Below are 26,570 nucleotides of genomic sequence, written 5' to 3' on the forward strand. Positions count from 1 at the left end.
ACTGGTTGGATTTAGCATGAGGGTGAGTGAAGGTTCAACATATACAGTTCTATTAGCAAGCAAATTCACAAATAATGAAATGCACTGCTAATAATTGAGAGAACGAGAAACTGAACCATTGACTCACAGCTCGTGAGCTGTAAAGCCACGACAAGGCACCAACCTCTTTACAGGCCATTCACACACCTTTCATACATCTGACACAAACAAAACATTCACACCGCCAGCCGCAGGCCCTTCACATCAAAACACTCACACCAACAGACAGCGCCATTCAAGGGCCCATCACATTCACACGCCCACATTCCAGACACAGCAAATATGTAAATGTAGACGTATTTGTAAAGCGCACTGATACCCCGGCAAGCAGTGTGTCCTGGCGCTGTACTCATACCGCTAGGGAACCCGTCCTGGCTTTTCCCCGTGAAATGTCCACTCCTGGGCATCCCCGGGGTGCAACCAGGCATCCCCAGCGCTGTAGGGGGCCGTTGTGGAGGCTAGGCAAGCTATTGCCCAGAGTTGCAGCGTGGGACCCATGATTAGAATAGGCACTGAGGCGAGAATATCCAGTCAGCGGAATTTATGAGCCAGAGACCCGCCGAGGCGGGAATCGAACCCTGGTCCCTGGCCAGAACTCTGCATCAAGGTCTGCCGCTCTAACCATTGAGCCACACTCCTCCACAAATACACAAATTGATGGACTGGGTGGAGTGGCACTCAGCTAGCACTGTGTGTAGTGACCATCAGAAAGTAAATACTCACACACCGCCAGCCAAGCGCAAGTCCACCAACACCACCAACCAAGCACCTGTCCACACACAGCGCCAGCCAAGCACCTACCCTTGCACACAAACACCAAAGCACCATCCTTTCACACCGCCAGCCGAGCACCAATCCTTGCACACAACCAGCAAAACACCATCCACTCACACCGCCAGACAAGCACCTAACCATGCACTCCGCCAGCCAAGCAAAAATCCACGCACCCCCCAAGCACAACTCCAATCCATGCACTATGCCAGCCAAGCACCAGAACACGCACACCACCAGCCAAGCGCCATCCACTCACACCGCCAGACAAGCACCTAACCATGCACTCCGCCAGCCAAGCAAAAATCCACGCACCCCCAAAGCACAACTCCAATCCATGCACTATGCCAGCCAAGCACCAGTTCACGCACACCACCAGCCAAGCGCCATCCACTCACACCGCCAGACAAGCACTTAACCATGCACTCCGCCAGCCAAGCAAAAATCCACACACCCCCCAAGCACAACTCCAATCCATGCACTATGCCAGCCAAGCACCAGAACACGCACACCACCAGCCAAACGCCATCCACTCACACCACCAGCCAAGCACCTAACCATGCACTCTGCCAGCCAAGCAAGAATTCACTCCCCCCCAAGCACAACTCCAATCCATGCACTATGCCAGCCAAGCACCAGACTACGCACACCACCAGCCAAACGCCAGTCCACGCACACCGACAATCCAAGCACAATGCTGCACACACCACCATTGAAATTTAGACTTTTTTTTAAGATATACCAGAAATCAAATGATGAAACCTACAAATCTGCTAACACAAATTCAAAAACTAAATGCTGTGCACTAATGCACACCTTGAAGCAGACTAAAAAATATTACAGAATACAGACCAGACAGTACACTTACAAGCTCAATGAAATTCCCAAAACTTCTTTTGTGTGTGGTACGATTTAAAACAAGCTGGCACACACAATCCAGGTTTTGAAGGACAGTCAGGGCAGTACAAACGAGACTCCCTCCGCACTTCTCTTCGCCAACAGACTCTACATCTTTTAGTGGGATTGTCTTTTGCAGTTGTGGGAGGAATGTATTCTGGAAAGTGGCGATCTTTCAGTCTAGCCACTTCCTCCACCACTCCAAATCTTGGGACACTTGCCTGTTCCACTAGTACAAGGCTGCCTATTATAGTCTCCTGAAACTTAACAAAAGGCATCTTTACCTCAGGACAAGATTTCTGAAACACAACGAAAGCATTAAAGGATGCCAAGAGGAAAAGATGAATAGCCAACTTCTTGTACCAAATGTAAGACTTTCGAAGAGCAGCATAAGGTTCCAACCTCTGATCTACTCTGTCAACACCACCCATGTACTTATTGTACTGTAAAATGCACACAGGTTTACGCACTTCAGCACGCTCACCCCGAACAGGCAGAGCTTCAGTGCTTTCATCATGGATTGTAGTCAGCATTTACACATCTCTCCTGTCTGAAAACTTCACAGCTAGAAGATTCCCACATCGCAATGCAGTAGACTGTCCCCGCACAAGCCTTTTGCAAACAAGTTCAATTGGAAAACCTTTCCGGTTACTGCGCATTGTGCCACAAGCAACAGTGCCCACTTTGGCCAATTCCTTGAACAAACGCACACTAGTGTAGAAGTTATCTACATATAAATGGTGGCCTCTGTTAAACAATCGTCTACCTAGTTCCCACACAATTTTCTCAGTCACTCCAAAAGTGGACGGACAAGCAGAAGTGTTAATGCTGGAATCCTTACCGGTGTACACCCTGAAATTATAAACATATCCAGTCTCACTGTCACAAAGCATATACAGTTTGATTCCATAGCGTGCCCTCTTACTAGGAATATACTGCCTAAATACCAAGCGGCCCTTGAACAATACCTAAGACTCATCCACAGCTATTTCTTTTCCAGGAGCAAAGATCTCAGCAAAACAATCAACAAAGTGATCAAGGACAGGCCGAATCTTAAAAAGACGGTCACAATCAGGGTGATCGCGTGGCAACGCTAAATCATTATCAACAAAATGCAACATGCGAAGAAGAAGCATATACCGATCACGAGTCATAACTGCTGGAAATATAGATGTTGCCATCAAGGGACTAGTGGACCAATAAGAAGACATTGATGGCTTCCTTAGCAAGCCCGTCAAAAAAATTAATCCCAAAAACTTCTTCATCTCTTCAACATATGTGGGAGACCAATGGGTAGCTCTAGAATGGGGCTTAAGGCTGGCACTGTGGTCCCTCAAATACTGCTCTGCATACAAATTAGTTTGCTCCACAATCTCTTGCAAAAACTCATCGTCAAAAAACAACTGAAAAAATTGAATTGGCAGAAAATTGTCAGTATTCACTCTACACCCTGGAACACCAGTGAAGTCTGGCAATTCCGGCTGTACCATGCCAGGGGCAACCCAGACGTCATCACTAACATCGGAAGAAGTAGCCACCCTAGCCTGCAGCCCAGATGCCTCTTGCTGCACTACATCAACGGGAACACTTGCATCCCCAGCTGCCTCATGCATCTCAACATCAACAGAAGAACTCACCTCCCCAGATGCCACTTGCTGCTCAACAACAACAGAAAGACTAGCAGCACCAGATGCCTCATGCTGCTCTACAACAGGAACACTAGCAGCACCAGATAACCCTTGGCGAACCACAGCAATGTGAAGCCTTTTGGGCACACCCTTTACCACACTTGCCTCTTCCCGACGAGAAAAAAAGGGAAACCTTGAGGACCTAGGCTGCCGCTCTGATGGCTCTTGCCTCTCTACCGGCACATCAATGTCCCTCTCTACCACAGGCACTTCATCAGCACTAGAAGAATCATCATCCGATGATGAAGATACCATGCGAAGAGAAAACTCACTGCCTGAATCTTCTACAGCTTCCTCATGCTCCGAATCGGAGTCAGTGTCTGGACCATGCTCAGAGGAAGACTCAAAAAGCAAACTAACAACGTGCTGAGCAGTCATCCTGCGAGCAGCCATTATCCTTACAAAGCAAGCTACACACACAAGTGAACAACAAGCTACACTGTGCAAAGTAAGAAGTAAACAAGGTAGAGTCTTCACACAAAGATCAATACACTTTAAAGACAATTCAAATCTAACCAAATATAAGAACACTCACCAGCACCTACTCTGCTGAAACACAGCAAAAAGAAACGAAATCCCACTAGAAAGAAAAAAAGTATAGATTAGACAAAGTACACATCAAGCAGCAATACAAAAAAAACTAAACAAACAAGAACCACAAAGCCACACAAACAGCAATGACTAGACTTTTCTTAAAAACACATTCATCTAAGGAAAGTAGTACAAAAAACATTTACTTACCAAGCACATGCAACTACACAAGCTGCAAAACCAGCAGTAACTGAACCACAACCTACACCAATACAAACAGCAAAAGCCTGGATCAAAAACAAAGACGAAGTAAAAAAATTAATACTACATTACACAAACAACATAACAAATGAACAAACAACACACAAATGTACCCTCAAAATCAGATCCACACAGATGGGCCATCAAAAAGGGCAAAACGGACAAAAGTACAGGTTTATTTGCCCACCGAGGGGCCAGAAAATCTACGTTAAAAGTCCAACCCACCAGGATGCGACCCTTGCAAAAGGGGTCACTTCCTACAATCTAAAATAAAATCCCTGGTGCTAGTGGGAGCATTTCCACCGCACAATCGCAATACTGTGCGCAACCGTGAGGCAGAAAAAAACATCAGAAGAGAGGAAAATCACTTGCCTCTCCCCTGATGCCTCTTTGCGGCCCCACACCCCCCCAACACTCTCAAAAACAACTTAACACCTCCAGGCGCAGGAAGCAAATGGCTTCCCGACCGCCTGGGAATCCCTGAAGATGTTGACGCGTGCTGTGCACACTGACGTCCTCAGGGATTCTCATGGGGATGGGGGCAGCAGAATTAATGTGGTTAACTGTGATGCTGGACAGAGGCACTTGCATCCTTGACTTTCACAAGTGAAATCCAAAAACAGTTCCTATCACCAGGAGCTTCTTTCTCCCCATCTGCTGCTCTCATCAATCTGTGACCATAAGAGGCATGTGAACTCGCACAGAAGACCCCTGTTTGGCCCCGCCCACCAACTAGCGGAGTGCAACATCTTTCCTAAATTTACCCCCTACGATGGACAGATCACTCAAGGGACCTGTGCACCCATCGGTGCGATGGCATAGTAACACACACGGTCACTGGAGACAAAGCAAGCACTCGAGTTGCAGCACAAATTCAGGAAAACATTCTTCCGCCCAAAAACATTTGCGACCTTTCCACTATGATGGTCAGCTCACACAAGGGACCCCTGCGCACATCTGTGCGATTGCATAGTTTCGCACACATGGTCACTGGAGACAAAGATGGCGCTCGAGTAGCAGCACAAATTCAGGAACAAAATCATCAGCCCAAAAACATTTGTGAGCTTCCCACTATGATGGACAGCTCACTCAAGGGACCCCTGCGCACATCTGTGCGATTGCATAGTTAGTTTAATCAAAAAGGGACTAGCTATGTTTATGGGGGGTTTGACAAGATCAGTTTTGCAATCTTAGTGACTCAATCTTGTTTTGTCAAGGGGTTGTGGCACCTGATGGGTGTCCTTATAAAGCCCTCACCCACCAACCTAGTTGGTGGCATGCTTCATCATCGGGCCCACCCAGTGACACCTAGCGTGTCCCGGGTGTGCTACGACGCCTGGTTACAGCGGAGCAGGTATGTCACTGTGTGTGCGGTGAAGGGTGAATAGATAGTGAATTTAAAACGGCTTGGCGGTGGTCCCAGTACCCAGAGGGTAAAGAAACTTTAATACCTGGGCCTCCGTCAGCAGTTAAAAATAAGGCAGAGGGACGTTAGAGGTGAGTTACGACCTCCCACGTCCTTTAGTGAGTCAACATGTTTCAGCCAGTGCCTTATGAGTATGCTGGCTTTCTTCAGGACAAGATTAAAATAGTGTATGCAATTAAAACTAGTGGGTGTGTGGTACAGACTATGTGTCTACATGCCCTAAAGTGTATCTATGTGTGAGAGTGGGGATTCCCTTCTCAAGACCACGCTAGTTTTAGAAAGTTTTCTCCTCAAGGTTATTGAAGTGGCAAGGGGTTGGTCAGGATTTCTGGCCAGAGCCTGCCTTGGACCTGTTGTGCCTCCTTCGCAGAACCGGTGCATAGTTACGCACACATGGTCACTGGAGACAAAGATGGCGCTCGAGTAGCAGCACAAACTCAGGAACAAAATCATCATCCCAAAAACATTTGTGAGCTTCCCACTATGATGGTCAGCTCACACAAGGGACCCCTGCGCACATCTGTGCGATTGCATAGTTACGCACACATGGTCACTGGAGACAAAGATGGCGCTCAAGTAGCAGCACAAATTCAGTAACACATTCATCAGCCCAAAAACATTTGTCACCTTTCCACTACGATGGACAGCTCACACAAGGGACCACTGCGCACATCTGTGCAATTGCATAATAACGCACACATGGTCACTGGAGACAAAGATGGCGCTCGAGTTGCCGCACAAATTCAAGAAAACAAACATCAGCCAAAAAATATTTGTGAGCTTCCCACTATGATGGACAGCTCACTCAAGGGACCCCTGCGCACATCGCTGCGATGGCATAGTAACACACACATGGTCACTACAGACAAAGCATGTGCTCAAATTGCAGCATAAACACAAAAAAACATTCATCAGCCCAAAAACACTTGTGAGCTTTGCCTAGGCAGGACAGGTGTGTATAATTAGCCACTTCAGGTACACAAAAACTGAAAGTAAAGAAGGACAGAGGCACTTGCATCCTTGAATAAAATTGAGCACTGTAATGAGGATTTGAAAATGACCCCCATCAGCATTTTTTGTTAATAAAATGGGCCAGTAACACACATAATATGCCCAAAAACACTTTTCTACTCTTTACATAAAAAGCAGAGCGACCCTTCCCCAAGGGGCCGCTCCACGAACAACGAAATTGGCAAAAAATAAATAAATCCCTAGCATTCCAGCTGCACGATCGCACGATCGTGCAGCAGGAATGCTCTAAAGTTGCATCTAGGGAAAGGAAAAGCCTTTCCTTTCCCTCGATGCAAGTTTGAAATCAATCCCCCCCGCCCCAGCCACGAAACGAACCTCTTTTACCGAAGACGCGCAGGAAGCAAATGGCTTCCCTGCGCGTCGGTAAACAAAAGGAACCCCCAGTGACGTCAGCGCACCTCGCGCGCTGACGTCATTGATGACGCGGGTGGGGAGGGCGGGGGGAGGCAGGGGAAGGTCTTCCCCTGCCATCCCCGCAGAAACGAACGAAATCAGGCAGACTCGGGGAGAGCGCTGGTGCTTCCCCGAGGGTGGGGCTCATTCAGCGTGCGAGCGCCCTACTCCATGACGAGCCCAGCTCGTCATCAGCCCCGAAGGGGTTAAAACAGTGACACATTAATAAATCAACCCCAAATTAATTCATGTCAGTTGAAGCGGGGCAGGTGTGCTTGCTTTTCCCCCCCATAATCTACAGTGATGATGATGAACCAGAGGGTGGCATTGATGTACCAGAGGGTGGCATGTGAGAAACAGAGGGTGGCAGCGTTGAAACAGAGGGTGCTGTGAACCTGTGATGATGAACCAGACGTAGAAACAACATAGTCGTGACCGTTGCGTGCCAACAAGTAGGTTCGCAATTGCGAACTGGTACAAAACCCTCGCGAACTGGCAGAAACCCTTGCGAACACAAAAAAAACCAAAAAATCCGCAAATTCGCGAGAATTCACGGATTTTGCGGATTGCAAGTTCGCAAATACGCAAATTTGCGAACGCCAGATTCGGAAAATTTGCCCAGGCTTAATTATGATGATGCCACACTTCACTGTCATCCTCATGACTCTTACCAGAGCTCAGTATTTGACGAATAGCCGACTAACCCACTATGAGAATCATTTGGGCAGCCGAGAATGTTTCCATTAAGTGATATAACACACTAAATCCAGCTTCCTTGTTACCAACCCCAGATCAAGATGATGCGAATGTCTTCGACCATAACTGCATCCGAGTAACTGAGTTGTACACAAAAACAAGGCCTGATATACTGGATGTCCTCCTTACTGAACCTGATCATACTCTTTCTGATGATGTGTCATGTCTGAGAGACCAACGTGATATCTTAAGGGCTGATTATGCTGTATGTACTTTCAGTGGGGCACTGGAAGCATCTTACTTTTGCTACGTAGCTTCGGCGGAAATTGCAGAATTGATAGCACTTAACAGAGTATTCTGTACCTCTGAAGGCTCGTGAGTTATCATTTACACTGACAGCCAATATGGGTTTGCACTTGTGCTTGATTTTGGTCAGTTATGGTTGCAGCAGGGATGTTTGACTTCAACCCGTATCCCAAACCGCAATGGGTCATATGTTTCAACTCTGTTGAATGCCCTCCAATTGCCAAAAGAGGTTGCCATTGTGAAGTGTGCCGCACACAAGAGCGGCAATGATTTTGTCAGCAGGGGTAACCGCTATGCTGATGAAGGCACCCAATACTGCGCTCTTGAATCTAGTACATTAAACCTAGACGAACCGTGTAAAACAGAGGAAAAGACTGTGACCAGTATGCTATTAAATACTGTACACACATTCAATGGGTTGATGGAATTACAAAATGCTGCCTCTGAGATGGAAAAGGTTTAGTGGGAGATGGTGGGATGCGCAAAGGATGCCAGTAACACCAGGGTGCCAAATCAAGGATAGCAAGTTCTTCCAGATGCTCTACTACAAGCAATGATGAGACACATGCATGGTCCAAATCATGTGAAAATACATGGAATGTGCCGATTTTCATTCTCACAGGTTTAATCTATAGTTCAGAGCTATGGTGTAAGATTTTTGCCTAAAATGTATAACCTGTCAAAAGCAAAATGTGGGTAAGAGAGTTGTGGTGAGTATGGGTCACATGGAAAAATTTGATGGTCTATTTAATCCCCTTCTGATTGGCTTCATGCAAATTAGGGGTGGCCGTAATTTTAAATTCCACCGGTGTATTTGGAGGAAATTAGTTATTCACATTATTCTTGTAACATGGAATTACTAATGAGCTAGCCACTCTGCTCCCTCTGTGGAAATAATCATTAAGCACTACTTTGTACAATAGTAAAAATAACAAAAAACACAATAGGTTAGACCGGCAGTTTGAAGAGGGGCTCCATCTGTATTATTATAAAGTAACAGTTGTATATCTGTGCGCATTCTCTGATCACTGCTTGTACTGAAGCTGAAAGTTTTGTTCACCTGGGCTCTTTTTAGGTTGAGCCTATAGCAGCAGCACGCATGCGCTGCTGCTATAGGCTATAGGTGATGGAGTATGGAGTGGAGGCTCTGTCCACTCCCCCGCCCATCTTTTTCATTGGCTTATGTCGTTGTCTTTTCTAAATTCCGATTGGTTTATAGGTTCTAAATTCCGATTGGTTTATAGGTTGTAAGCCCCTCCTTATGACAGCCATGTCGTCATTTGTAGAGTACTGATTGGGATGATTGTGTCCTGGGTGGGAGTGGCGGTAACTCTTACGGTATATATATTGCTACTATTCTTTGGTATATAGTGCCCAGCGAGGGGGAAATCACCCAACACCCCACGATTCAGATCCAAGGATCTGTACAACAATTTATATCAAGCCCTGGCACGCATACAGACAGTGTTGTAAGTTAATAACTTATAACAAGGAAGCAAGCATGGCATATATAGGTAGATTTAATGTTTTCTCATTGGAGCTCCAACCAACACGTGTTTCGTCGATGGGGACAAGGGACCAGCGACTTCCTCAGGGCTGGAAAACATATATAAAAAACAAAGTGTAAGCCTATACACATGGGCACAATTGATCCATTCTTAATATGTGATGTACAAGTGGTCCCACCTGTGCGAGCTCTAGATCTATATATGTGAACCAATCAGCTCTCCACGTAAGTGCCTATTTGTGTAACAAAAGCCTTACAATGTCTAGCACATAGATCCATGGTGTTAGATAATGTCTGACGTGGTGAGCAAATCAACATTCACACCAGAAAGAAAGATGGACAGAGTGGAAAAAGTTTTTAGGATATATATGTGATGGGGGTTACATAAAAGTTTTTTATAGACAAATGGACAAGTGTGCATATAATTTATGTTAATGGTGCGAATGTTGACCAAACCCCCTGGGTGCGGCAGCGGAACGTTTCACTTGTTTCATGTGTCCCAACTGAGGGGTAAGATGTAAGTGGGTTGGGTGGGGTTACTTGATGAGTGGCGTATGATGTTAGAAGCCCTTTAAGGAGTATTCATTGGAGGAGAAGGCTAATCGGGCATGTCGTCATAAAGAATGCTATCAGCAGCTTCACTGAATGCTACATCGGAAATGCATTATCCTTCACTGTGCCTTTAAAGTTGAGGACTATATGATCTCATCCATTAGCAATGGATCCCTACGTGAAGCCTTCGGCCTCTTCCTTTTGTAGGTCTTCGCTCTCAGCTTTGGCCCACTTCATAGTGGCATACTGCCAAGCTACAATGGGATGTGGGTCGGGGGGCTGCAATCACCTTCATTTCAAGGTTATGACATGGTTGGCCTGCAGTAGGGCTCGGTCCTGGAGGTGGGCCACCAATTTGTTCTTGTTCATGTGCTAAAAGACACCCAAAGCACAGACTTCCAGCCTGTGGCGGTAGTAAGGGTAGTAGTGACTATGTGCCAGTGGTTTGCTGTATGGGCAGAGCTCCACATCATTTGTTGCATATCTGCTGCAGGAGAGTGGCAGTGGGGGCAGACAGCACTCACGCCCGGTAACATTGAATTGATTCGATATGCGATGAGGTTGGCCCTGTGGAGCACAATGGACTGAATACATTCAAATCTGGTGTTGTGTGATACTGTGTGGAATCTGCAGGTGCCCTGTCCCATCTCTTGTCCTGTGGCGCCCTACCTATCTCAGGCTTTATTCAGGGATTGATCCAGCTGTATGTGTTAGAACCCTCTGCCCGAAATGAAGCGGCTGAATGGAGGGAATGAGAAAGAAGAGTACCCCAGCTTGCAACTGGAAAGTGCCCACATCGGGTAGGGCCCTGGTGCACTCTTGCTAAGCCCTTTCTGAATTTGTGTCAAGATCTGACCATCATTGCATCACCACCTCAAGATCTGTTCCAGAATGGGAGGTGTTGAGGGAATCTCTCATTAGTTCTAGAGGTGAACTTTAACACCCTGAATATATTTTTAGCTCTAATAGGTAAAAATAATTTACAGTTGAAGGTCCCATTCTCTGTCTACTGTGACAGCATCTTGAGACTCATTCTTTCGCTTGTATCTGTGTCCTTCATAGACATTTATAGGAGCTGAATGAGAGCCATTGCGTGTCCTTATACGTGGGTCTCTTATTTATTTATTTTAGTAAGTTGGCCTTCTTGTCTCCTGGTTTGGATGGACGTAGTTGGGTCTAGCAATGGCAGAAATTTGTTGTCACTGATCCAGCGCTCCTAATGAAAAACTGTCTCAAAAACACAACTCATCTCCACAATACTCACCATCACTACTAAGGCCCATAAACTAAAGAGACAATTTTGAGCGACTGAATCATGTGACCTAATTAAACACTCTATTCAAAAGCTATTTACAAAAATATATACATCTGCAGTTTATCATTTCTTACCATGGTTTTGATCATACAACATTTACTTAAGTCACTAAGGCGAATGGATCTAATAATGATAACTAGACCATGAATAAACAAGACCAGCTTGTCATTTCAAAAATCTAATTTTATTAACTTTATTTTATCCAAAGAAAGAGCATTTTTATTCAAAAATCATTATTTTATTAGCAACTGAAAGCATAATTCAAGGAAAGGCTTATTAGTCTGACATTTCAAAGGTAAATCATTTAGCATGAATTTAAAGCAAAATATAAGTTTCCATTCCCTAAATTCTATTGCACTGTCTAAAACTCTCTTCACCTAAAAGAATATTTAATAAAGACTGCTGTCCTTACGTGCGCCAAAAGTCCATCAGCACGTCAATCTGGAATCGGGAAGCAAGAGCCCCCTCCTGCCTGTAGGGCCAGATTTTATACCTTTCTAACTAGCTAATCTTCTCAAAAATGTTCATATTTTTTGCCATCCAGAGTTCCCATTGGCTGACTTATGTCAGACCATTCTCATGTCATCACCATTTTTAAACCAAGAACGGGCTCTTCTTTAGCCCTATTGTTCGTGTCATCTCGTTTCCTCGAAAATGTATCATTTCTCTCGAGCTACAGTTCATGACTTCCTTGCCTTGGCAATCCTGCCGCTTCCTGTCCTTGAATCAAACTCCATGAGCACATTGTGCACAACTTATTCAACAGTAATTTCAGACAAAATTGTCGATGTGGTAAAACTTTCCACTTCTCATGTGTGCAAGGCTCTTCTCTGGACAGGTTTCAAAAATACCATCTTTTTGCAGGCCCAAAAGGCCTCTCTTGGAAACTAGTATTTAAACAAACACAAGACAGTAATTAATTAGAGAATTGAGACCCATTCTGTTACCCACCCCCTCTTCTTATTATTAACCGGGTTAAATGTGTTACCTAACCAAAGCACAAATAGCAGCATTTATATTACCCTTCTTCTTTTAGGCCATAAGGATCCTCCACGAGCTTTTGCCACAGAAAAGACACGACAAAACATATTGCACACAAATAATATAGCACATGCCATTAATTAAACAGCCGCATTTAATACTGACAAAGACAATAGACAAGATTAGTTTATTATTTTTCCACGCACTTGCAAATGCAACATAGAAGAACGTTAGTCCCACATGTAATGTCTGCAATTTTTAAACTAAGTTGGTTAATTATTTCAACACATGCTATATGGCTGAGATACCCGCCACCCCCTCTCAACACAATCCCCAAAGGAGGGAAACCGGAAACAGTTCTTGAAGTTTTTGGAAGAGGGAGGGAGTGACCCTCCCCGGCCGTATTTATTAAAACAAAAAATTAAACATTAAACAGTTTCATATTAATGTACAATTTCATTACCACATTGCGATGTTTGGCTAACCTTAACAGATTCTCTAATACAGAGGTTCTCCTAGCCGAACTAACAACCTACAAAACATTTTCTTGAAATTTTGAAATTGTACATCCTAACGTTTAAGGGCCAACGGCAAGGTCGTAACCGGTGTCAAGATCCCTAACCAGAAATACCCCCCCCCCACTTGGGAGGGGCGACAGCACTGAGGCGTACCTCAAGTGCAACTACCAATTTCCCTTGACTTGACGGGGGCCCCAATAAACTCGACGCCACTTAGAGGTCGTTCGAGGACTCGTGTGAGTTATCTAGAAGGTAGCGTAGACCTCCCCCCAAACCCCACACAACTTACCACATCTGCCGTCGCAGACGTCACTGGCCCCGGGAAATTCCCCAGGAGGGTGCTGTAACCCCTCCTACACAGGAAGGGGCCTTGACCGCCTTTCCTTTTCTTTCGGCGACCCATCCTTAGAAGGGACCGCCTCCCCGTTGAGGGGCCAAAGGCCACCTCTCCCGAGCGCTCCCATCCATGTTGGGTGACGCCCACTCATAGGGATCTTCCAATTACTGCTCACCGATCATGACCTTACCGCCCGACCAAAATAAATACGACAATGCTAACTAAACCAACAATACATTGGCCACTATGACCAGAATAAGCATGCTTATAAATGGACACTAAAAACCGAATTTCTTTAATCACAAACATACATAAAATCGACCAACTTTATTACACACTCATCACGATAATACCACAACCTGTAAACGAAATAGAATTATCGATCCATTTTATTACAAACAACTGGCTGTCTTCAGGGGCTGGTGGGTGGGTCAAAAATTGGCTCTTCGTTCCGTCTCGAGCTCACGTGCAGCGAGGAGGTGCAGCTTCAGAGCACAGGAACAAGAGGATGCCTTCTGGTCCTGCGTCCCTTTTTATCCGTCTTCAGGGCGGGCGTAAACCCGCCCCTGCCTGCCCCGAGGGCGTGGCCAGCCGCGTCAGTGTCTAGGCCAGCCCACTCTAGGGCGGGAAAGAGCGCGCCCCGGCTACGCCGCTTCGGGCATACCAGCCGAGACGCGCCTCCCGCCCAAAATGGCTTCCCGGGGGGATCGAGGTACTCTGCCATACGTTCGGGGGGACCGAGTGGTCGCCCCTTTCCATATGGCTGAGATACCCGCCACCCCCTCTCAACACAATCCCCAAAGGAGGGAAACCGGAAACAGTTCTTGAAGTTTTTGGAAGAGGGAGGGAGTGACCCTCCCCGGCCGTATTTATTAAAACAAAAAATTAAACATTAAACAGTTTCATATTAATGTACAATTTCATTACCACATTGCGATGTTTGGCTAACCTTAACAGATTCTCTAATACAGAGGTTCTCCTAGCCGAACTAACAACCTACAAAACATTTTCTTGAAATTTTGAAATTGTACATCCTAACGTTTAAGGGCCAACGGCAAGGTCGTAACCGGTGTCAAGATCCCTAACCAGAAATACCCCCCCCCCACTTGGGAGGGGCGACAGCACTGAGGCGTACCTCAAGTGCAACTACCAATTTCCCTTGACTTGACGGGGGCCCCAATAAACTCGACGCCACTTAGAGGTCGTTCGAGGACTCGTGTGAGTTATCTAGAAGGTAGCGTAGACCTCCCCCCAAACCCCACACAACTTACCACATCTGCCGTCGCAGACGTCACTGGCCCCGGGAAATTCCCCAGGAGGGTGCTGTAACCCCTCCTACACAGGAAGGGGCCTTGACCGCCTTTCCTTTTCTTTCGGCGACCCATCCTTAGAAGGGACCGCCTCCCCGTTGAGGGGCCAAAGGCCACCTCTCCCGAGCGCTCCCATCCGTGTTGGGTGACGCCCACTCATAGGGATCTTCCAATTACTGCTCACCGATCATGACCTTACCGCCACAGGCCGGATAGTTGACCGGCTATCCGGACCCCCCAAAAGCTCCTACCTAAAGGTCATGCTCTAACGTTTTTAACCATGCTAAGAAATCTCCTATGAGTAACTCATTCCCCACCCGAGACAAATGCACACCATCCCCCGAATACATACTGTCATCATTAATACAGCCATGCGGAATAGAATGCAATGTCCCGGAACGGAACAACCTACTCACTTTGTTATTAAGCTTTCTAACAGACTGATTCAAAGCAGGAATAGAAATAGCCCCCCGCCACACCTTTCGTGGGATCATATGGGACCACGCAATTGTGCACCCCGGAACTCTCCTCGCCAACCAACTTACAGTGGAAAGCATTGCCTCCAGGAGAAGTCGTCTACCGGTGGTGACCAAATCATTGCCCCCTAAATGTACTATGACTATATACGGCGGTGACCTCGTCCGCCCTAACAAATCCTCAAAAAATGCTTGAAACTGGTCAATACAGAGACCGCCTCTTCCGTAGAAGGACACCCTGTACCCGTATTCCCCAGCTACGTGAATCATGTCACCTGCTTTGAATACGTCCGCGGCACGCCTCACGTATGAGTGGCCCACGACCCACACCTCCTTTTTCAAAGCCGGTGATGTCTGACCGCTGGCCCGGTGTTGGGTCGACTGCATAGTCCGCCCCGCCTCGTAGGCTTGCGCAACTGAAAACCAAACAAAAACAAGAGGCGTGAGTACATCATTACAGCTTTACAACATGTGCAACCGCACATACCTCTTATAACAATTGGAGGACCAACGCCCCACTCGTTTCACTTGTTCAACATTAAGACCCCTGGCTGTAGCTTCCGTAGCAGCCCCTATCCGAAAGGAATGTGTCCCAAACTCGCCCGGGTTCAAGCCCGCAGCAGCAATTGACATCGCAAGCACCCGCTGAAACTGAAATTTCGTCAGTGGGGTGGCGTCCGCGTGTCTCAACAAGGTCCCCCCCCCATAATGCCACCCTTCGTGCTAGGTAATCTTCTAAACACTTTACCGGACACATGGAGGACCCGGGAATCCTGCGTATGATTATGCAGTCACCCATCCCGTCTTGATCGGTCTCGGACCTGACAAAGGAGACAGTCATTGCCTCTCCTCTGATCTGAACGTGCTCTTGGCACAAACCCCCTGCCACATCTTGTTTGTTCCTTGCCACCAGTTCGCTTACCCGCATCGCCCCGTGAAATGCTAGCGTAAAAGCGGCTCGGAACAACACCGCCTCAAACTGAGATGAACATGTGGCAGGGAGTGTAGCCAACAACTGGGCCAACGTATCCAAACCTATCGGGCGCCTCTCATCTACTCTGCGACCCTCAAGGCGTTGCCACCCACGCAGCGCTTTCTGTACAACGAAAGACGCTGTCGGGTCCTGGATACTATGAGCCCTGGCAACAAAGGAAATAGCAGCACGATGCCTCTGGGCCGTAGCCACCGATTTCCCAGCCCTACGTAGGGACATCAGAAAATTCACTACCCATTCCTCGTGGCCCCAAAGCCTCTCTCTATCAGTCCCCAAAAAGGCTAAATAGGACCGAAACGCCCCTTCATATGCCTTCTTCGTCCTTGGTGCTAGACTCTCTCCCACGAGGTGACGAAGTTCGGGGCACCGAGAGACCAGAGAGCTTCGGGAAAGGGTGCCGGCTCTGAGTCCGCTGAGGGAAGGAAACCCGAGAAAGCCTGCATATGAAAACGAGACAGTGCATCAGCCGCCTGATTCATTACCCCTGGGACATGTTTTGCTCTGAATAGCACATTCAGTTGCATACACAGTAAAACAATTTCTTTGAGCAGTCTTAAAATCAGTTTACATCGTGCTGCCTGACTATTGATGCACTCGACCACGGTCATATTGTCAGACCAAAATATCACAGAGTGATCTTTGAACCCTTCTGGCCAGGTTCTTAGGGCCACCAAAATGGGGAAAAGTTCCAGGAAAGCAATATTACTTGTCAGACCATTGTCATGCCACCATGTCGGCCACCTTTGTGCCGACCATTTTGTGCCGAAGATGGCACCAAAACCTATGCTACCTGCTGAATCTGTCCATAGCCCCAGCTCCTCAGAGGACACGGCTGGTTTGTTCCAGATGACTCGACCATTAAAGTCCGCCAGAAATGCTAACCAAATACGCACGTCCTGGCGGACCTCAGCCGATAGTCTCGTGCGATGATGGCCCTCCTTTAGGCCGACCATAGCTTGGGCAACTGAACGGGAAAAGGGGCGGGCCATCGGTATAACTCTCAGGGCAAAATTCAACTGTCCCACCAACTGCTGTAATTGATGCAGCGTAACTTTAGATCCATTTAGACACACTTGCAGGGCTGCCCTGAACTTCCACACTTTGTCAGTTGGCAAACGAAAACAACCCTCTCTGGAGTCTAACTCGATCCCCAGAAACTCGAGGCAAGTCGCAGGACCCACCGTCTTACCTGGTGCCAATGGCACACCAAACTGCTTCATTAATACACAAAATTCGGCCAAGGCCCGGCCACATTCGCTATCCCCGGCTGCCCCAAGGAACAGAAAATCATCAAGGTAATGCATTACATGTTGGAAACCCGTCTTCTTTGTGAAGACCCATTGTAGAAAACTACTAAATTTCTCGAAATAGGCACAAGATATAGAGCACCCCATCGGCATACACCTATCCATGTAATAATAACCCTGAAACATGAAACCCAGGAGACGCTGGTCGTCTGGGTGTACCGGGAGCAACCGGAACGCTGACTCGATATCTGACTTCGCCATCAGCGCCCCGGGCCCCAGGCGATTCAAAATGGCTACGGCCTCATCGAAGGATGCGTACCGCACCGAACACACTTCTGGATCTATTGCATCGTTTACAGAAAGACCACGTGGAGCTGACAAATTATGAATCAGTCGGAACTCACCTGGGTCCTTCTTGGGGACCACCCCCAAAGGAGAACAAACAAAATTCTGTACCGGGGGTACACTAAATGGGCCGGCGACCCGACCTCGAGTAACCTCTTTCCGGATCTTATCCTGCACCACGGTCGTATGCTGCAGGACGGAAAGTTGATTTTTACACTTCTCCACACCCTAAAAGTCCCCTACCGGGATGCGGAAACCATACGAAAATCCGTTCCGCAGCACCCCAGCAGAAGTACGATCCGGGTATTCACTGAGCCAGGGAATCATCGCCAAGGTATCAATCGGGGTAGGTAAAGGCGCCCCTCGGACTACGTTAGACCTGTTTGGCGCCTCCTCTCCCCCCGTTATCACCTGTTTTGGCTCTGCACGTGGACTCAGGATGGGACGACCCGCACCCACTACATTCATGTTTAAATTTACACGATCCCTGGGGCCTGGTACATTTACCTCTGTTGAAATTGAAGCAGAACCCCCTTTTTCCTGTATTGCCGGCAGGTCTCGAGTAATCGTCGGTACTCGTACCTGACCGAAAGGGCGTCCCCCCATATTGGCGGGAGGATTCGCCAACATTACTTCCTACCAATGGCATTTTCAACATACCTGTCTCCTTCATTTTATCCCATGTCAAAGAATCATAACAATCCCAGGTTAAGCTTTTATTATGCTCTTTAGCCTTTCTAAAAAGATTATCGTAGCAGAACCAATGGTTACCCTGGTGTGATGTCGAGTACCCCATGATTCGTGACTGATAGGTCGGCAACTCGGCAAGCAACTCGGGCCTACGTTCCCCCAAAATCGACGTAAAAATTCCCCATGCATTGCCCCAATTGGCGATAGTCTCATTTACTTTAAAGGCGGCCATTTTTGCGCGCCAAACACTCGGATGCATAAGATCTTTCTGACCCTTAACACGCCCTCACTACTGTCGCCCAACCACGCTGCAAGTTGTGCTGCCAGCTCGGGCGGCATATCCTCATTGGACACCGGGGTGACCACCACAGGAATCGGATTCCCCTCTGCCGGTACTGGGGTTGGCGCTTCGAGCGGGGTACAGGGAACCGGGGCGTCTCCCCCAGCTGGTCCCCTCCTTGGCCTCTTGGCTCTTCCTCCTGGAGCTGCTCCAGCCGACGGACGCTCCGGCCCCCCTTCCCCGTCTCTCTCCGCCACCCGCTTCTTCAGCTCAGTCATCTCCTTCATGAGGACCCGAACCATCTGTTCAGTCGTCATTCTCTTCCCGCCTTTCTTGGGCATTTCACCGACAGAGTATCTGTAAGACAAAAGAAAAATTACAACGCTCAAAAATTGGCTCTTCGTTCCGTCTCGAGCTCACGTGCAGCGAGGAGGTGCAGCTTCAGAGCACAGGAACAAGAGGATGCCTTCTGGTCCTGCGTCCCTTTTTATCCGTCTTCAGGGCGGGCGTAAACCCGCCCGTGCCTGCCCCGAGGGCGTGGCCAGCCGCGTCAGTGTCTAGGCCAGCCCACTCTAGGGCGGGAAAGAGCGCGCCCCGGCTACGCCGCTTCGGGCATACCAGCCGAGACGCGCCTCCCGCCCAAAATGGCTTCCCGGGGGGATCGAGGTACTCTGCCATACGTTCGGGGGGACCGAGTGGTCGCCCCTTTCCATTAGTACTGTTATACTTATTATGGAAGTTTAACTTTGCAAGTTTGAACGAAATTTCATTCAACATCTCGCTCCATCAACTCCCTCATCTGGTGATTTCATAATCACCAAACCACACCCAAAACTTTTCAGCAAAAATGTATCTATATTGACCATGTTTTGAACATTCACTGTATTAGTATTTCTAATCCTTTGATTCAGCAATTTGTCTGTAACTCTCATGTTGGGCTCTACGTAACTCTTCCAGTTCTATTTCCTTCTCTCGTTCTTCTCTGAGCTTATAAATTCTTTTCTTTTCCTTCACATATTTCTTTCTGTTATGTATCATGCAACTGATTTTTAGCAAAAGTGTCACTATAACTATAACTATTACAGGATAAAGTATTTTACCAATGATTGAACTACCAATCTCACGAAACCAGTTTCTGATTGCTGCAAATCTTTTGCTCAGGCACTCTGAAAAATTATCTTCTTCCAAGGGTTCTATCTCTGAGTGTAATTCTGTAATATTTCTGATAAACATCTCTATTTTCTGGCTCTTATCTGGAATATATGTGCAGCAATGCTGGACATGCAAAATTCCACAAACTCCTCCCTCTTTTGCAAGCAGAATGTCTAGAGCAAGACGGTTCTGCATAACCGTTTAGCGCATGGCAATAATCTACTAATTGAAAACCACTTGCAGTATCTGTTGACAATCTGTCCACAATTGTAGACACTTTTCTGATTTTATTTGCATTCAGGGTTATTCCCACTATAGGTATAATTGCACTAAATATATCTCCCAGGATTTCTGAAAAACTTTCCTTCTTGTACCTATTCAGGTGTTTGCCAATTTCAAATGAACTTTCTGAATTTCTATCTATGTGAAAAATCTTTGGAAAAACCAATGTAACATGTCCCATACCAGTGGTCGGGAAGACTGAAGTAAGCTTTATTCCCACAAATAAAATAAATTCCAGGAAAAATTGGGTCTTTTCCTCCTTTAAATCCCCACCCTCCTAAGATACGATAAGTATCCTCACATTGACTAGCGCCCACGAAATAGTTATCGAATTGAGTGTTATCTCTCCTTATGCGCAATTTTCCACTAACAGGTTTATCTATGTGTATTGCTACATTTTCATTTCTACCATTAAGCTTTTCATCCTCACTCTGCCAAAACTTAGATTTGGTTTGTTTCAGCATCTCGTTTCTTTTATAAATCGCTCTTCTCTCCTCAACCATGTTTAAAAGAGACTTTTCTTCCGTTCTCAATTTACATGTTAAATTGTTTCTAAAAACGTATTTGTATGTGAGTTCATTAGTCACTATGAAAAATTCCCTCACCTGTTTAGCATGTTATAGTTTATTTAAGCTATTGTCAATCTTTAAATTTGCAAAAATCTCATCATAATCAGAGTAATAATACTCCAAATGTCCAGTTTTATAAAATAAACTAGCTATTACACTACAAGTAATTCCATAAGTGAGGGGAAGCATATTATACGTCACCCCTTCCGAAACAGAAGCAGGAAGTTTCACACAGATGTAGCAGTCTTTCACATTCATTACCTTAACATATTCAGATAAAAGTCTAGAAAATGTATTACTAGAAAAATCACCAACAGATCTATCTTGCTGGATCTCTGGTTTATGCTCCATGACTCTATTAGTCTTACTCACTACATCATGAATAACTTGTTTAGCCTCAACTTTACTAGTCATATTAGCTTTGTACATTTCTTTGTCAATTCCAAATGCAAAAATGATTGCTAAAATTAGCCAAACCAAAATTATTAGAATCACACAAATAGAAATTTTGCAACATATTCTTAAAATAGAGCAGCTCGATTTATTGTTAGAATTAGGCATCTTTTACTAGAGACAAGAGCCTTACAGAAAAAAACAAAAATCAAAACTCACTAAATATACCCCCCTTATTTACTTTTTTTTTTAAACAAAGAATCCTCTAACAGCTTTTCTTCGACCTTACGTCTTACATTAATGTGCTTTTTCCAGCTAACACAATTTCTTCGACCTTGCGTCACCTAACACATTTTCTTCGACCTTATGTCACCTACAACTTTAACCTAATATAGAAACAAACTCAATCAATGTCACTTGTGTCATCTATCTCTTCTTGGCTACTACTGGTGGAATAATAATGTACGTCCACTCAGGAGACTTATACTTCTGATTAGGCTTTAACACTCTCTTTGCCCTACTGCTAATCACTTCTATTTTCTCTCCTGCTTGATTTTTCTTGTCTAAATCACTTTTCTGACTTGAAATTTAATCAACCTGTTCTTTTGATTTATTCACTTATTTGAATTTCAGGCCTTCATTTTCATTTGGCCAATTATCTCCTTTTCTTGAAAGTTTCTTCTTTGGCTCAGTTTGATTGCACTCAACTCTCCAGGCTCTTTTTCTTGATCTTCTCACATTGGATTCATCATCACTTTCATCTGATTCACTCTCAGTGATATCAGCTTTAGATTCAGGCACTTCTTTACTCAGCAGCTTCACTCTGTTATGAACATCATCCTTATAGCTGGTACTTGGTAATTCGTCTTCTTCTTCTTCTTGAATTACTTCCAATCCACCAGTTTCAGAATTTTCGTTCCTTCTTCCAGAGGTTCCAATCCGCTTTTCAATACTCTCCTGATCTTGATTTACTTCTTGATCAGACTTTTTTTCTGCTTCTTTCTCTAGCAGATCCTCTTCATTTTCAGAGTCTACTACAACGATTTCTAGATCTTTTTCATTCAATGCCTCATTCGCATTTGAATCTTCCAGATGTCGACTTTCTTGTCGATCTTCAGGATCTGGATTTCTTTCAGGTTCTTCTTCAGAATCTGAATCAGTTGTTGTATCACCTTCTTCATCAGGATTCTCAGGTGGTGGTACTCGAATGGTATGACTTGCATGAATCCACCTTTTTAGACCTCTACACTTTACTGTATTTGTTGTGACAAGAATCACCTGGCTTGCTCTCTGCCATCTGGGTACCAGACAATTTCTCCTTCGATGAACTTTTGTCCTCACCCAGTCTCCTGGCAAAAGATCATGAGCCTGTTCTTTTTCTCTTGTAAGCACTTCAGTTCCTACCTGATGGAACACAGAAGTCACTACGTCAGACAAATTTTTACAATAGTCCATAATTGCACTATCATTAATACTTAGAACTTTTTCTACTGGAACAAATGCCTGTCTCATTACTCTGCCCATCAATATCTCATGAGGGCTTAGACCAGTTTTTCTATCTGGAGTACTTCTCAAAGACATCAAGACAAGTGGAAGTGCATCAGTCCACTTCATTCCTGTAGCCAAGCACATTTTTGCAAGCCTATTCTTGATTGTAACATTGAATTGCTGATCAACACCTGATGCTTCTGGTCTGTAAGCACAACATAGCTTTTGTTTTATACCAAGTGCTTCACAAATCATCTGTAACAATCTGTTTTCAAAATGTGTGCCGCGATCAGTTTCGACCGTCACTGGAGATCCATACCTAGATATGATCTCTCTCAAAAGCAATTTTGCCACAGTAACTGGATCATTATGGCGAGTTGGAAACGCTTCCACCCATCTTGAAAACAGACAGATAATCACCAAGACATATCTTAATCTGTTATGTGGAGGCATATCAATGAAATCCATCTGTAACCTGGTGAAAGGACCACCCTCCCGTCCTATGGGTCCTAAGCTTACAACTGTTTTTCTGTTTGGAATAATCTGCTGGCAGATCAAGCATCTCTGGCAAAAGGACTCTGCAATAATCCTGAATTTTGGATTATACCATGTTTCCCTAAACAACCTAGGGCCAGATGTAGGAGCCGAAATACCGGTCGGTAACGGCCGATTTCGGCCGTTACCGACCAGTATTTAGTATTTGGCATGTAGGGGCCCTATTTTACCGATTCGGTAAATTTACCGAAAATGAAAATTTACCGAATCGGTAAAATACTGAATCGGTATTTTTACCGATTCAGTAACTTGCAGATGTAGGTGGGACTCTTCTGAGTCCCACAGGCCTTACAGAATCGGTATTTTACCACCCAATCCAATTGGGTGGTGAAATACCGAATCCAGGTGTGCATGCACATGTGTGCATGCACTCCTATGCCATGGGACAGACAGACATGCCCTTAGGGCATGTCTGTGTGCCACATGTCACAGGTGCCTGAATTCGGGGTGCTAGAGGGTGTCAAAGTGACACCCCCTGCACCCTTGCAACATTCGGTATTTACAGAATCGGTAAATACCGATTCGGTAATGTCCATTGATTCCTATGGGCTTCAATGCCCAAGGGAATCAATGGGCATTACCGAATCGGTATTTACCGATTCGGTAAATACCGATTCTTACAGATTCGGTAATTCAATTACCGATTCTACCTAATTCTCCCCCCTTCTATTTTACCGATTCATAAACACCGAATCGGTAAAATTCGGTATTTATGAATTGGTAAAATAGAATTACCTACATCTGGCCCCTAATCATTGAATCTCTGCCTAAATGTCCTGGACCATGATACATTCGGGCCATGTCAGCAATCATGCAGTTTGGCAGAACTGGTCTGTCATCTTTGTAAACCCAAATGTCATCTTCTTCTCGCTGTCTGCAACCTGCTTTTAACCATGTGTCTTTTTCCTCATCATCTACCTCATCTTGTAAATCTTTTACTCCTTGCTGTGTCTCAACTAAAGATGTTGGCATAAGTGAGTTCAAAACATGTTCATTGTTTTTTCCCGATTAATGGACATATTGTTTTTTGCGCAGATCTTGGCGATTTCATCAGCATATGCATTTCCCTTGGTCATATAATCATTTCCCTTTCGGTGAGCTGTACATTTCACTACAGCAATTTTTTCTGGCAACTGGATGCCATCAATCAGCCTTTTAATTATTTTGCATTTCTGATAGGTGTTCCCGCAGAAGTTAAATAACCTCTTTGATACCAGAGCTGGCCATAGTCATGGACTACGCCATATCCATACTTACTATCAGTCACTATGGTAATTTTCAATCCGGTTGCTTTTTCACATGCACAAATTAAAGTAAGCAATTGGCTTTCTCAGTTTCCCATGTCTCTGAATCAAAACTGATAATGCACATCCTTCCCTTTCACTGCAATACAGCTCAAATTCCTTTTCATAGTCCGGCATTCCCAATGCTGGTGCTTCGCACAAACTTCTTTTTACCTGCTCAAAAGCCTCTAAATCAGTTTCTGTTAAGGTAATCAGGTCTTTTATGTCTGCTTTTGTCAGTCTCTGTAATGGTTTCACAATTACCGAAAATCCACTAATCCATTGACGACAATAACCTACCATTCCTAGAAACTTTCTGACTTGTCTCTGTGTTTTTGGAGGTTGCATTGCTTGGATCATTTTTATTCTTTCAATTGTCACTTGTCTAATTCCTTTTGCAATCCTGTGACCAAGATATTTTATTTCCTGTTTACAAAACTGTAATTTTGCAGGAGACACTTCATGTCCTTCATATGTCAAATGATTCAAAAGGGTAATGGTATCTGTCACACAGTTGACTCGTGTTTTTGCAGCTACAAGGAGATCGCCAATGTATTGCACTAATGTCGATTTACCGGGCAAATCTAGATTTTCCAAAGATTTCTTTAGCAACTGATTAAAAATAGATGGACTCTCTGTATACCCTTGAGGGATACGACACCATGCTAAGATACGCCCTTGAAATCTGAACCCAAAAATTTGTTGGCTTTCTGGATGCAAAGGAACAGTAAAGAATGCATTGCAAAGATCTATAACTGTATACCATTCTGCATCATGCGGAATCTGATAAAGAATTACCGCTGGATTTGGTACAACTGGGCAACATGGGACAACTATTTGATTAACCTTTCTCAGGTCCTGAACAATTCTGAAAGTTCAGTTTGGCTTTTTGATTCCCATAATTGGTGAATTACATGGACTGTTTCAATTTCTTTTAGAACACCTTGCTTTATGAATTTTTCAATTACAGGTATGACACCTTCAATAACTTCTGCTTTCATTTTATAGTGGGGAATGTTTGGATAATTTGCTCCTTGTCTCTTATTTTTACTGGGTCTACATGTTTCATTAAACCTATTTCGTCTCCAGATAAATCCCAAATTTTAGTATTGACTGTCTCTTTTAATTCTTCAGGTAAATCATTGTTGTCAAAAGCAGGAAATAATTTACTTTCTTCTGCTTCAACCATTAACATTGTTAATTTATAAAGGCCATCCTCTTCTTCTGGAGTTTGAAGCTGAATACCATCAGGTGAGCAATATATTTTGCAGTTCATTTTACAAAGGATGTCCCTTCCTAACAAGTTTACAGGACTGCTATCACAGACTACAAATCTATATTTGTCTTTAAATTTGCCAATTTCAACTTTAATTGGTTCTGTTAGATCTGTTTTAATTTGTTGATTAGCTACGTCAACTACTTGGATGGTGTCACCAGAGAGAGGCAGGTTTTCTATTTCCACTGATCTAACAGTAGAATGGGTAGCACCTGTGTCCACTAGAAAAGTGATTTCTACATCATTCACTTTACCATTAACAAATGGACCAGGCTGATCTACCTCAAGAGTGGCTCCAAGCACACACTCTTCCTCCTCTCTCAGGCACCATCATAAGTAATCCTCAGACTCACTTCCATCATTCTCTTTCAACCAATATTGTTGAGAAACATTCAACACATTCACTCTTGGTGATCTGTTTACCTGTTCACCTCCGCAGAATCCTGTTTCTGAATTGTATCTCTGCACATTAAAACAATTTGGAAGTGGCGGTTGTGGAATCTGGCTCTGTTGATTCACTAACTGTCGCTCTAGCTGGTGCTGCTGATTTATTTTGTTTAACTGTCGCTGTAGGTGTTGCTGCTGATTTATTTCATTCTGCATCTGTGGATTTAATTATGTATTTTTGAAATTTCTGGGCGGATTCTTACACTCACGCTTCCAGTGTCCAATTTCGCCGCAATTAAAACATGGTAGTTTCTGCTTTAGTTCTTCAATATTACCTGTTAATTTTGGCTTATTAATATTACCCTTAAATTTCCCTTGATTCTGGTGAACATTTTTGTTTTCTAAAGTTGCAATTTGTTGTTCAGCTACTTTCACCTGTGCCCACATTGCTTTTTCTTTCAGCTTCTTTTGTTTAGCATCTATCTCATCACTGCAGTATTTTGCTTTTCTCAGGATGTCATCAACTGTGAGTGATTGCCAACCAACTATTCCTGATCTGATCATCTCACCAATTGCAGGTTTCAAGCCATATA

The sequence above is a fragment of the Lissotriton vulgaris genome, chromosome 5 (genome assembly GCF_964263255.1).
Source record: "Lissotriton vulgaris chromosome 5, aLisVul1.2, whole genome shotgun sequence".
Taxonomy (NCBI): Eukaryota; Metazoa; Chordata; class Amphibia; order Caudata; family Salamandridae; genus Lissotriton; species Lissotriton vulgaris.